We start from the raw sequence: 13,247 nt of genomic DNA, 5'->3' as shown, positions 1-13,247 counted from the left end.
AGAGGGACACCTTGAATTTTGTGTAGATGTTTCAACATTTCAAAATTTACTTCGCCAGTATTGTGTGGGAGACAATTACTGATTATTGACTGATTCTATCCCTTAACGTTTTGGTGAAAGAAAAGGTAAACATACAAGGATATAAACTTGCAGCTTAAAATTGTAAACATACAATTTGAAAATTACACAATCGGCAGGTTGAGAGAACAAAATTGCCAACGCGTTGTCGTAATGTTGAAGAACATAAACGATGATATTCAGGGGTGTTAAATACAATGGGGAGAAAGTGAGGTCTGCAGATGCTGGAGATCAGAGCTGAAAATGTGTTGCTGGTGAAGCACAGCAGGGCAAGGTGGGGGGAGGGGAAATGAGGAAACTGGTGAAACCCGAGTTCATCCCTTGTGATTGGAGGGTTCCCAGGCGCAAGATGAGGCGCTCTTCCTCCAACTGTCGTGTTGTTGTGGTCTGGCGGTGGAGGAGTCCAAAGACCTGCATATCCTTGGTGGAGTGGGAGGGGGAGTTGAAGTGTTGGGCCACAGGGTGGTTGGGTTGGTTGGTCCGGGTGTCCCAGAGGTGTTCTCTGGAGCGCTCTGCAAGTAGGCGGTCTGTCTCCCCAATATAGAGGAGGTCACATCGGATGCAGCGGAACAATGGATAATGTGTGTGGAGGTGCAGGTGAATTTCTGGCGGATATGGAAGTTTCCTTTGGGGCCTTGGAGGGAAGTGAAGGGGGAGGTGTGGGCGCAAGTCTTACACCTCCTGCCGTGCTAGATACAATGGATTGACATGGACTGTAGTAGGTAAAACTCGCATGCCTACCATCAATATAATGTGCATGTATTGTCAGGTTCTAAAAATGGCAGACCGATTTTGCTTAGAAAGTGAAGCAATCTTTGTTTTCAACGAAGGAAGCATGGATGTAATATGGCTTTAAGCGCTGTATGTTTCTTAATAAAGCGTAGTTGAAAACATCGAGCACTCTACTTCAAGTCAATTAATTCAGCAACTTGTGAGTGTTTGGTTCTTTATCCTTTTCAAAACTGGAACTACTAAAGTAAGCTGAATGCATTAGACCATGCTTCTCCATCTTCAGGGGTTTTAGTTAGCTTCCAGTCGCGGCACTGGGCACTTGACGCTGGAAGTGAAAGCTCTGTTTCGACCAGCTAAAAGCTGGGGTTCTCATAATGTTGCTAGAGATATATTTGATGCGATTTGTTTTACTGACTGTGCCATTGCAGAGGAATATTGCTATACTGGAGCAGAAATTTAACAGCTGTTTAGTATTTTGTAAAATATTTCAGGAGATAATCCAATCCTTTTTGTTTCCTCTGGTTTTGTCTTTGCGTTAAAGGTCGGACATCAATAGCGCGTATTTTCCTTCACGCTTGATTGTTTTGCACAATCAAATTTCATGTCAAGGCAACGCCTGGTACTTGACTTCAAGATTAGAAAACTAATTGTCTAAGGTGTTCATTTGACATATTTTGAGTGGGGCTGTTCTCGTCTATTACATTGTAATTACATTGTTGATTCCAGTTCCTCCTGTAAGGTGTGCAAAGATATCAATGTCATTTTAGGTTTAATGTCATTTACAGTTTTTATTATTTAGTTTGGTAATGTGCACTGATCCTCTGAAACGAGATTCAGGTGACATCTCTTGTAGTGTCAGTTAAATTCCATCAAATCGAAATACCTTCATCCATAAAGGTCCGTCTTCCCTCAGCATCACTGATCAGTCAGCACGAATAATCTCTTTCAATGTTGGATGGTGTGCTTGGGCAGGACAAAATGACCAGGGAATGAATCATGACGGGTCGGACCCTGGCTCGCACGAAAGTGCCGACAGACTCTGATATGCATGCATATACTTTTCTTAATGTATCAGGCAAGAAGACATATGGAGGTCTATCCTTTAATAGAGAGTTTAAGAGCCGAGGGGCAATTCCGCGAATGTAGAAAATGTTAGTTAGGCCATAATTAGAATATTATGTGCAGTCCCAGAATCTATGTTGCATGATGTATGTGAGTGCACTGGAGACGACGTAGAGGATATTTTGAAAAATTATAGCCAGGATGGATAGTTCCAGTTGTTAAGTTAAAATGGAAACACTGTTTTTGGTTCGCATCAGAACAGGCAACAATGAAAAGGGGCACTATTGTGGTGAAGAAAATTTTGAGATGTAAAGATAGCGTGGAGATGACGAAATATGTCCGCCAGAGGATTAGTGACAGAGGTGCATAAATTTAACGAAAGCTGCTGCAAGTTTATAGAAGATTTGAGGAAATACAATTTCATTTGAAGGGTGGTGGGCAACTAATTTAATGCTTGTATGGCTGCTGGGGGTAGAAAACCTCGCAACATTGAAGAAGTATTTAGAGCGTTATTTGCAGTGCCAAGGGGCTGAGAATTGCATTCGAGTCGTGTCGTAATTGCATTCCATCAGTGCAGCACTAATTGTCCATTTGTTTTACAGTGTTGAAGGCCTTTGGCCTCTACATCCAGATAAAGAAAGATACTGGTTCACGATGCGATACTTGCTGCAGATTCTTAAGAAGTTGACAGCTCTATGTGATTTGAAGGTTATTCCCTGCTTCATATTTCTCAATCTCCCCCACCCTGTGGTCTGGATGAGAAGCATTCAAAGTGCTGTTTATTGTTGTATATGGATGCTTCACTGCAATCTTGAGCTTAGTTCCCTGAACTTAGCCTGGGTCACTCCATAAATTACTGTATTTGTGCAGCAACTTAAATTTCTCAGCATCAATCCAATTTCTCCAAAGACATACGATGAACTGTTGTAATTCAAGGGATCAGTTCCTGTAATTCTGTAGCATATGAAGGGATAAGCTTAGCTGTGCAGAAATCTAAACGGACGAACAGAGTATAGACCATTCTGCAAAATGATCCACCATTCATAACATGGAACAGAATTTCCCAATTGGTGAGATTATAAATACCCAAAATCGGAAAGTGTAGACATTTTTTACGAATTACTCGACGGCCTGATCTGCAAATACATGTCTAACCATTGATCACCCAATGAAATGAATACTCAGAAGCCAATCAAGTCTTCTGAATTACAGAAATTACCATTTGAACTTAAAATTTTAAATAATAATTCATAACCGGAGAAACATGTCTAATACTGTGGTGAAAGCGTGAAATCTGCATGCCGATCCCTCACACATAAGTAATGAACATCACCAAAATCTCAAAAGACCTTACACCATTGCATTCAAAGATCACAAGTGGCTGCTTAAGCCTAATAATACCAAACTTCAGTCAAGGGGAAAACTTGAGAATAAGGACCAACATGGCAAGTTTCATGGAACTGAACATTCGCTGTTGGCATGAATGTGTACTGTAAACCAATTGTACAACTAACTGGGAGAAAAGAACCCTCAGATCTATAACATTGGAAAAGTTTACAATCACTTACTTGGAACACCAATGATAGCCAATATGGTGTAGTATATTTTTCTTATGTTGTCCATTGATTGATGCTCTTTCTGAGTGAAGTCGCCTGCAGCCTCATGACAATCTCTCTGTATTGAACTGACGGAAAAATATGCTGGAGTCCGCAAATCATTATTATCAAGTTTCGGAAGAGGAAGCATATCCAAAGCAAAACAGTAATTCCCTTTCCACCCTAATGCAATTTCAGAACTGCTCGGTATTTCCAATGGTTTCTGGTTTGAATTGCATCCTCCAACACACTGAAGAATGACAGTCACGAGCATTTAATTAGCAGACAAGCATGACCGCTGGGACACTTGGTGTCTCAAAAGGTTCTAAATGCTATTTTTATAACTATAATTGTTATACTGAATAATGTAAGCAAACATATGACGAAAGTACAGTGAAATCCCTTTTTGTATAACGTTTGCAAAATTTGAGAAATTCAATTGAGAAACATATATTTCGATGGACACTTGGAATGCAAAGATGTGCAAGGCTGCAGAGTTGGTTTGGTGTATGTTTTTCCCATCCTGACATTGTGGATCATGAGGCCTTTTTGGCTGTGGTATGATTTGTTTCGATTTTTTAATCTATATGTTTCCCATCCACTGCAGTTTAGCTCTCTGGTGTTGAAGGCAAGCAATCTTATTTAAAAAGGACACACCCTACTTCATGGTGCACATTTCTGCACCCCCACGCAATGCCTATTTTCTACAGGGTAATTTCTGAGATAGGCACTTTACTTCTAATTCTTCATTTATTGCATATATATATTCACGTCCCTGGATTGTTTGATTTGTTATTATAAACAAAATGTTAACTCGTTAAACCTTCAACCTTCACATGGAAATATATAAAGCACTGAGCATTGGCGAATAAAAGTTCTGATTGCTTCGTTTTAATAATGCATTTTCTAAGATGTCTCCTCTCAACTGTAATGATTCACTGAACATGTCATCAAGTCAATCTCTAGATGGCACACAGAGTCGCTAATGTCTGTTGTCGAACTTAAAATGGTAGACAATAGTAATGGTCTTTAGCCCCACAATGTTGTGGCGAGCTTTAATCCTCGTCAGAGTTTAGACTAAATCAGTATGTTTCATTGTACTATCTTCTATGTACCTATCCAAGAGTTGCTTAAATGCCCTAAATGTATCTAATCCTACTAAAACGGTAGACAATAGTAATGGTCTTTAGCCCCACAATGTTGTGGCGAGCTTTAATCCTTGTCTGAGTTTAGACTAAATCAGTATGTTTCATTGTACTATCTTCTATGTACCTATCCAAGAGTTTCTTAAATGCCCTAAATGTATCTAATCCTACTACCACTGCTGACAGTGCATTCCACGCAGCCACCACTCTCTGTGAAACAAAAAGTTGACTTCCGACATCTCCCATAAGTCATCCTCCAATCACCTTAAATTTATATCCCGTTTCAGTAGATGTTTCCACCATAGTCAGGTCTCTGTCTATCGCCTCTGTCAATGTGCCTCATCATCTTGTATACCTCTATGAAGACACTACATATCCTTCTTCACTCTAATGAAAACAGACCTAGATCCTTTAACTTTCTCCATAAGACCTGCCCTCCAGTCCCAGAACAAACTCGTAAACCTTCTCTGCACTTTCTTACTCACGTTTCCACATTTTCCCTGTATTAAGACGGACAGAATTGAAAACAATAGACCAAGCATAGTCTCACCGGTGCTCCATAAGCTGCAGCATAAACTCGCAGCTCTTCAACACAAGCCCACCGCTCATAAAAGCCAAAACATCATATGCCTTCTCAACAATAATGTTGACTTGAGTGGTAATTTAAGGCATCTGTGGGCTCAGGCCCTAAGATCCCTCTGCCCCTCCTCACCGCAAGCATTCTGTCTTTAATCCTGTCTTTGCATTCAAATTAGAACATCCAAAGTGAAACACTTCGCAATTTTTCAGGTTGAAAATCTTCTGCCTGTTATCAGCATTCAGCTAATGACCCGCTGCAACCGAGAGTAAAACTTCACACTGTACACAACTCCACAAAACTTCGTGTCAACAGGAAATTTACTAACCACCCTTCCACTTCCTTATGCAAATGTTTCCTAAAAATCACAAAGAGCAGACGTTCCAGAATTTCTCCCTGCGGAACACCGCTGGTCACCGAGTCTTAGTCTGAACGTATTCCATCCACACCAACCTCTGCCGTCTTTGGGCGAGGCAATCTGTATCCATGCTGCCTGACTTCACTGAAACTCATACCTCATTACTGTCTAAATAAGCATACCATGTGGAAACTTCGTAAATGACTTGCTAAAATTCATGTTCGCCACATCCACAGTTCCACCATAATCAATTTTTTTTTTTACATTATCAAAGTATTCAGTCAGGCTTTTGAGGCATGACGTGCACCTCCCAAATTCAAACTGGCGATCTCGAACCAAATATGGTTTTCCAAGTAATCATAAATCCTCTCAAAATCGTCTCCAATACTTTGCCGAGCAGAGAGGTTATTAACCATAATGAATTATTTACCTTCATACACCCAACTCGTGTGTTCCTCCATTTGTTTGCTTTGTCTTACCTCCAAATTGCTTTGCAAATCGCTAAAAAGAAGTATGATAATGATTCTTAAAAGTTGCAGCTGTGAAAGTAATGCAGACACAGAATAGAATACTAACTCATCCCATGGCAGGTGCTGGAATTTTATAGTCTGTGAAAACTATTGCGAGTCTTTTAAAACTAATACGTGTTCAGAAAGTAGTAGAGACGCAGAAAATGATTAAACCCATGAACTTAAGACAGATCCAGAACAAATATATGCCAAAATCCAATGCAAAATCATGAACCTAACACAGACCCTGTAACTCGCACAGGTCTGGGACAAATGAAAGCCATGAAACGAATAATGAACGTTAAAGTAATGCTTACATTGATTCTGATAAAGGCCCTGATTCTAACAGAATATTGAAGACCAACAGGCCCAACTGGCCTGTGTCAACCATGCTGCCATTGTAATAAAATCTAGTCTTGAATCATATGATCAACATTCCCCTATTTCCTGCCTCTTCAGGTTTGTATCCAGTTCTCACTTAACTGTTGTTACCTCATTTGCTTCTCTTAAGCACTCTGGTCGTGCATTTGAGGCAGCTAACATCTGCGTGAAAAATACACAACCTCACACATCTCCTTTAGCATCTTCACCCCGGGCCTTTACCTCAAATCGATGACCCTTACCGTTTGATACTTCCATCCTGGGGAACGGTTTTGACTACCCATCGATCAATGTCTTGCATAATATTACGTAGTTCTCTCAGATTGGGCCTCAACTTCCAATGCTCTAGCGAAAACAATCTCGGATTGTCCCAAATCTCCTGAAATGTGATAGAGTTCAATCCAATAGAATCCCTGAAACCTCCTTAGTTGTTTTAATCATACAAACGTTCCATGGATCCCGTATGACTTAACATTCTAGACCGCCCACTCATGACAAACAGCGTCACAATTTTTAGGAAAATTTATGTGGTTAACATCTGTAGCTGTACACTTACCAAACACGTGTGTCTCTTCCGCATAAGCTGAACCAAATGTTGAAGACACCAGATTCCCTGCACAAAGCCATACTGACATAAGTTCCTTCTTTTCGAAGTGTAATTAAATGCAATCACTGAATCTAATTCAGAATGTAATTCTCATACGGACCGTGAAACGAATAGAGCCCGGGAAAATCTGATGCAGAGTCCAAAAATAATTGAAATCAATAAAACACTGACGCTAAGACAGACCCTGAAACTGATCCAAATTTTGTAACTTGCATAAACCTTTACAGTGTTCCAGATTCTGAAACCAGGCCCAACACTAATTTAATAGAAACACTGAAAATGATACAGATCCTAACAAAAATACTGAACCTTGAAATGACACAGAATTCACACACACCCTGAAGCAAATTCAGATTTTGACTGTTATAAGCATCATGATTTCAATCTCGATTCTGAATTTCTGAGAAATGACAGTCAATTTTTGGAAAATCTGGACACGAAATTCTGATTCAAATGTTAAAACGTGTGTAACTGGAGTTAGAGGTGAAAAATATACATTTTGTAGCAAAGTAGAATCACATTTGGGCTCATTGCTATGTCACAAATCACATCTATGACCATGTTTTCGCTCGCCCTGGAAGTAATTCCACACAAAGAAACGATCATACTCTTAATTCATGGACACTGACTTCGGACACTTCGGACATCAACACCAAAATTTATCAAAAAAGATATGGTCTCACATGTTTGTTAAAATGGCAGTACCGAGGCCATCATGCGGAAGTCCAAACACTCCAGCTCGCCTCATGGCTAAAATTTTATTTCTAATAGCATACCTGTGGAAGATATTAAATGGAGCTTTTCCTCCAATTGGAAGTCGTTTCATGCCTGCTGTTCTGCTAACACTTTCAATGATATCAACAAATACAGAACAGAGGGATCTCTGAGGTTGGCAGGACAAATCAACAAGTTATTTTATAAGGTAACCAGGATGCGGGCCTTCATCACTTGTGAAATAGGTTGGCAGAACATGACAGAGCTTCATAGAACAAGACTTGGTTGTACTAAAAAGGTGTAATGCAGATTCAACAGGCTGTTACCGGGATGGGATTCTTTAGCCATGAAGAGAGGCTGCGTAATCGTAAGTTGTTCTCTTTAATTCTGAACATTTGAGGGGCTTAGTTACGGAAGTCCAAACGATTCCGAGGGAGATAGTCTTGATGGATAGAAAGTAAATGTTGCCGTTTGTTGAAGGATCAAGTCAGGTTTAATAACCCAGGAGATTGTCGGAAGATTTGAAAAAAAACGGTCCTACCACCCGAGTGCTGGACATCTGGGATGCACTGTCTGGAAGGACAGCTATGGAGTTATTGAATCGCAGAGTCATACAGCTTGGAAACAGACAGTTTTGTGCAACTCGTGCTTGCCGAAAATAATTGTAAACTAAACTCGTCCGACTTGCCTGTCCCAAACCAGATTCCTACAAAACATTCCTATTCATGTACATATCTAAGTGTTTTTGTAAACGTAATGTCGTAGAGAATTGTTGAGAACTACCAGGGGCCGAACAGGGTTCTTCAAGAAGATAATATTTTATTTGCAAACAAAAGCTGTGACAACCAACAAGCGAACGCTTGATTAACCACGAACCTCGGGGTCTGTTGATCTTTATACATTTTTGTTATCATGTTTCCTTCCAGCTTATCAGCGTGTCCAATGGTGTTAGTTAGGGTTATCTCAGTAGACATATACAGGCTTAGTTCCTGTCATTTCTTTTTAGATTACAGAATTAGATTAGATTATTTACAGTGTGGAAACAGGCCCTTCAGCCCAACAAGTCCACACCGACCTGCAACACATCCAGACCCATTCCCCTAACCCGTCACGCAACACTACGGACAATTTAGCATGGCCAATTCACCTCACCCACATATTTTTGAACTGTGAGAGGAAACAGGAGCACCCGGAAGAAAACCAAGCAGACACGGGGAGAATATGCAAACCCCACTCAGTCGCTTGTGGTGAGAATTGAACCCGGGTTTCTAGCACTATGAGGCAGCAGTGCTAACCACTGTGCCACCATGCCGCCCACCCCTCTACGTCTGCCACTATAACCTTTACTACATTAAACTTAATCTTATTCTAATCTGTCATGATAGATATTTGCTCTCACATTTACCAAAATGGCCTTTAATCTCAGGCTAAGCCTGCTAGCTACGAATTCAGTAACTGCTGTCACATTTTGCCATAATGGTCTCCAGCAACCTGACATGCTGACCCTGCTAACTGCTGATTAAATATTTGCAATTACGTCCGTCCTACGTTAATCTTCAGCAGGCGAGTTTACCTTCACTGATTGTTGCTATCTTATCCTGTCTTAATGATCTTTTAGATTCAGCCTGACTCCGCAAATTGGTGTCATTCCACAGTCCCTTTGATACATCATCTTGATTAGTGCAACATTTCACCGACCCCTTGCAATAGTTCACTAATGGTTTTTATGGTTTAGCCCTTCCCATGCTTTTATACTCGTTATTTCCCATAGGAACTGGTATAGCCGCAAATATCTCATCTCTCAGATGTTCCTTTAACATTGAAACCACCCTCTGTTGAAACTATTGCCTCACATTTTCTTATATCATCAGCCTTTCACGACAAAACGTGTCCTGAGTCTTGAAAGTCAATGCAAACAACACAACATTAATTCTATCCACACATCTCTTGATTTTATAAGTCTATATACGCTCATATGTCCAGTTCTTATATTTCAGTGAGAAATATCCCATTCTATCCAGCTTTTCAATGTAACTCAAACCTTCCACAGAGCAGCATCTTTGTCAATCTCATCTGAACTTTCTCGAGTTCAATAACAGGGCGAGCAGAACTGAACACAGTATTGCAGAAGATGTCTCAGCGATGCTCTGTTCAATAGTAACGTGACATCCTAACTCCTACTCTCAAAGCATTGTGAGGTGGGAAACCTCAGAGAATTTCTAGAGTACTACATTTGCTATGTTGTATCATTCTGAGCTGCAGCGCTCCTACAGAAGAGGTGGGCTTCCTTTTGGTTGCCTTATATATGCGGCAGAGAAGATAAAAATAGACTTCTTAGGCTGGAATCAAAAACAGACAATCAGCCATGCAGCATCACGATGTGGAGAAGTCGATTTTCCAGGTCTAACGCATCTTCAGGACGACGAATAGGTACAGGGGAGCCGCAGACAATGGGGCTTGCAGGGATAAGGTGGTGAAGTGGGGATAGGTAAAGTCATGTGGAGGGTACGAACTGTTTTGTCAAGGGGAGGAATGAATCTGGTTGGTGGCAGGGAGGAGTGGATGGGAGGCGGCGCTGGGAAGGGAGTCCACATATGGGAAAGGTGGTTATTTGAGATTGGATAATTCGATGTTGTTTGCTTCGAGAAGTTGGCTGCCCAATCGGAAGATGAGGATTCGTTCCTTCAATTTGCGGTGTGGTTCGTTGGGAGGCCAAGAATGGTCATGTCAGAATTCTACGAATTCCTGCACCTCCACTGCATTTGCTTGGACGAGGAGGCATTACATTCGCGAGCATCCCAGATGTCCACCTACTTCGACCTGTAATGGAAAATTAACAAAATTAACATTTACTCTGATATCCAGTTACTCTAACATTTGAAAAACAATGCTTTACTAAATTTAAAACATTCTGACACTTCGCTGAAGTCTGCAGTCGAGGGATACCTTGTCTCTGCGGAACTTTGTAAACATTCAACAAGAAAAAAATATAAGAACAGTATGTCCACATCAAGGGAATGAAAAGAATAACAACTAAAATCTTCTCAGTCTTTGTCTTTGAGAGTGTGATAAGAAACAGTGTAAGACGAGTATATGAATTATGCTCAGGACTCTTTAACAAGGCATTTTTGTCAAGTGCATGTGGTCACTCTGCAATGCAGACGTTAAAATTATTAAAGCTCATTTTGGTTGCTCTTGTGAATAGTTGAGTCGAGTCAATTTAATTTCAACAACAGTAAACTTGTGGTTCGCCCAGCGACCCATCACGGGTTAAGATTCTGAAGATTCCCAGGATGTCAGGCGGCAGCGCCTTGAAGGTCTTTTACTTCATCTCGAACGCTAAATTTGCCCCACTGCGTGAGAGGTCTGGGAATCTGTGGATCGCCCCGGCGCCGGGGTCTGGACTGAATGGGTTCGGGGTAAGAGTCGTAGCTTAAGTAATCCTATATAGAGACACATTCTAAGCGAATAAATGAATCAGGAAAACGGTTCAGTAAACTCTCACGCAGTATTCGAGCAAAACTAAAGAGAAAGGATTGCCGTCTCTAGAGTGTTTGAGAGACAGCAAATTTAAGGGTGGTTTTCGAACTGGAACTAACACTGACTGAGTTGGAGTCTCCCAAAACGTACCAGGTACGTGGTTTCGTTGTTTATGAAAACCAAGGAGTTGAGGCGGACCCGCCCAATGCGAGAGGAGACCATCGGAGGTAAAAAGCAAGTCAAAGGGAAAAAGATAACGGTACCGTAAGTGAAAAAGAGAGAGCTGAACGCTTTTTCAGTAACACTAAAAATGGGCTCCGGCAAGAGCAAACAAAAAGAGGGTACACAGAGGAATTAGATTGGCCAACCAAACGTTCATTACGTGATAAATATTTATGGCCCAGAGTCTCTAAAGCAGTTTGAATTAAGGATCAAGGAATGTGGTTTTCCGGAGGGAGGATATTTTAGTAAAAGGAAGTTGGAAATTGAGTTCGAGGTTGGAGGAGAGAGAGAAGGAGAAATGGAAGGGAAAAATAGCATCTGTGCTTTTGAGTGCTTATAACATGTAGAAGGCTAATATCAGGGAAAGGCAGCCTCAAGTAAAAGATAGATCAAATACGTGTACAGACACTCCTGCACACGCAGATATGCCCAGGAAATAACCTAAGGATGCTGTACAGTCTCTTAAGTTTGTTCAAGATCCTGACCTTGATGACTGACCTCCAAGACCTGCAGCCCACCTACGAGAACCACCTGGCGAAGGTTCCAGCCAGCAGACACCACCTCAGGGTCTGCTAAACCATCGATAGCAAATCGTACCTGCAACCAACTGAAGCAAGAAGCCCCAAATGACAACGGCCACTCCAAGAGAGAAAGTCATTCAGGGCCTGCTCACAATATCCCCAGGATAGATGATGAGTCAGACGATGAGCGGATTCGCGTACGATCATCTTACCAGGTCGTTCTGCAAGCCCAAACCATTGAAGTTGCAGCCCAGAAGGGTGCGCAGTTCTTTTCCACTGACCATGGACCATGAAGGATTTGGAAAGTGCCAATAGGCAGTTGCCTGACCCACGCGAGGTTGGAGGTAATAAGTTCGCTAAAGAAGTGACAAAGGTCTGGACCGAGTTCTGTCTCACGTCACGTGAGACGAGACGACTCCTGGGACGAAAACTGGGCGTTGATGTCACCAAAATCAAGGATACATGGCCAGCCGTAAACGTCCATACCAGATCAACGGACCCACAAGCGGGAGAGAATGGACACTTTAATGCTTTTGTTGCAGCGCTGGCAACCGCCTGTAGGGAGGCATTCCCAGTACAAATGGAAATGACCAAAATAAAAATGTGTGAACAACGAGAAGGTGAGACAGTGTCTCAGTAACTTATTGGCCTCACTGAAGTCCATAACGCCATCGTGGACTGAGACCACCTGAAGACATAACGGCTGCAGAAGTCACGCTGTATGAAGCACACCTGCGGAACAGCTTCATCAAAGGAATGAAGGGCGAAAGAGCGAAAAAGGATTAAGACACATGTACTACCTGGGAAACGGGAAAGCTGAATTTCATAGAACAACATGTGTTACATGCTGAACAATTGCTTTTCCAAGAGAAGAATAAGTGGAAACTAAAGATTGAGCAGCAAACACATAAAGCACAGCTTATTATGATGCCGATGGTCGCCCAGCCGTTGGAGGGAGGTGCTGCAGAAAAAGAGTGCAGAAGAGGCGCTGGCAGAGGTAGATCTGACGGCTGCTTTGTTTTTGGAGCAATGGCCACTGGGCGTGACAGTGCCCACGCAGACAGCCTCAATTGGCCCTGGAGGCTGGATAGCAGGGTGTCTGACGGGGAAGGCTGATGTGGAGGTGGGCAGTCCACAAGATAAAGGTAAGCCTCTTTCGCTTATGCTTGGAAATGAAGACTCGCTAATGTTAATCTCTTCTACTAACCTTACCGGCACTGAAACATACCCCAGCCCCATATTGAGCGGTGAGATTTGAGAGCGTGG

This window comes from Chiloscyllium plagiosum, chromosome 8 (assembly GCF_004010195.1).
Source record: "Chiloscyllium plagiosum isolate BGI_BamShark_2017 chromosome 8, ASM401019v2, whole genome shotgun sequence".
In the NCBI taxonomy this organism is placed as follows: Eukaryota; Metazoa; Chordata; class Chondrichthyes; order Orectolobiformes; family Hemiscylliidae; genus Chiloscyllium; species Chiloscyllium plagiosum.
The sequence above is the reverse complement of the archived record's forward strand: the minus strand, read 5'-3'. Positions refer to the sequence as shown.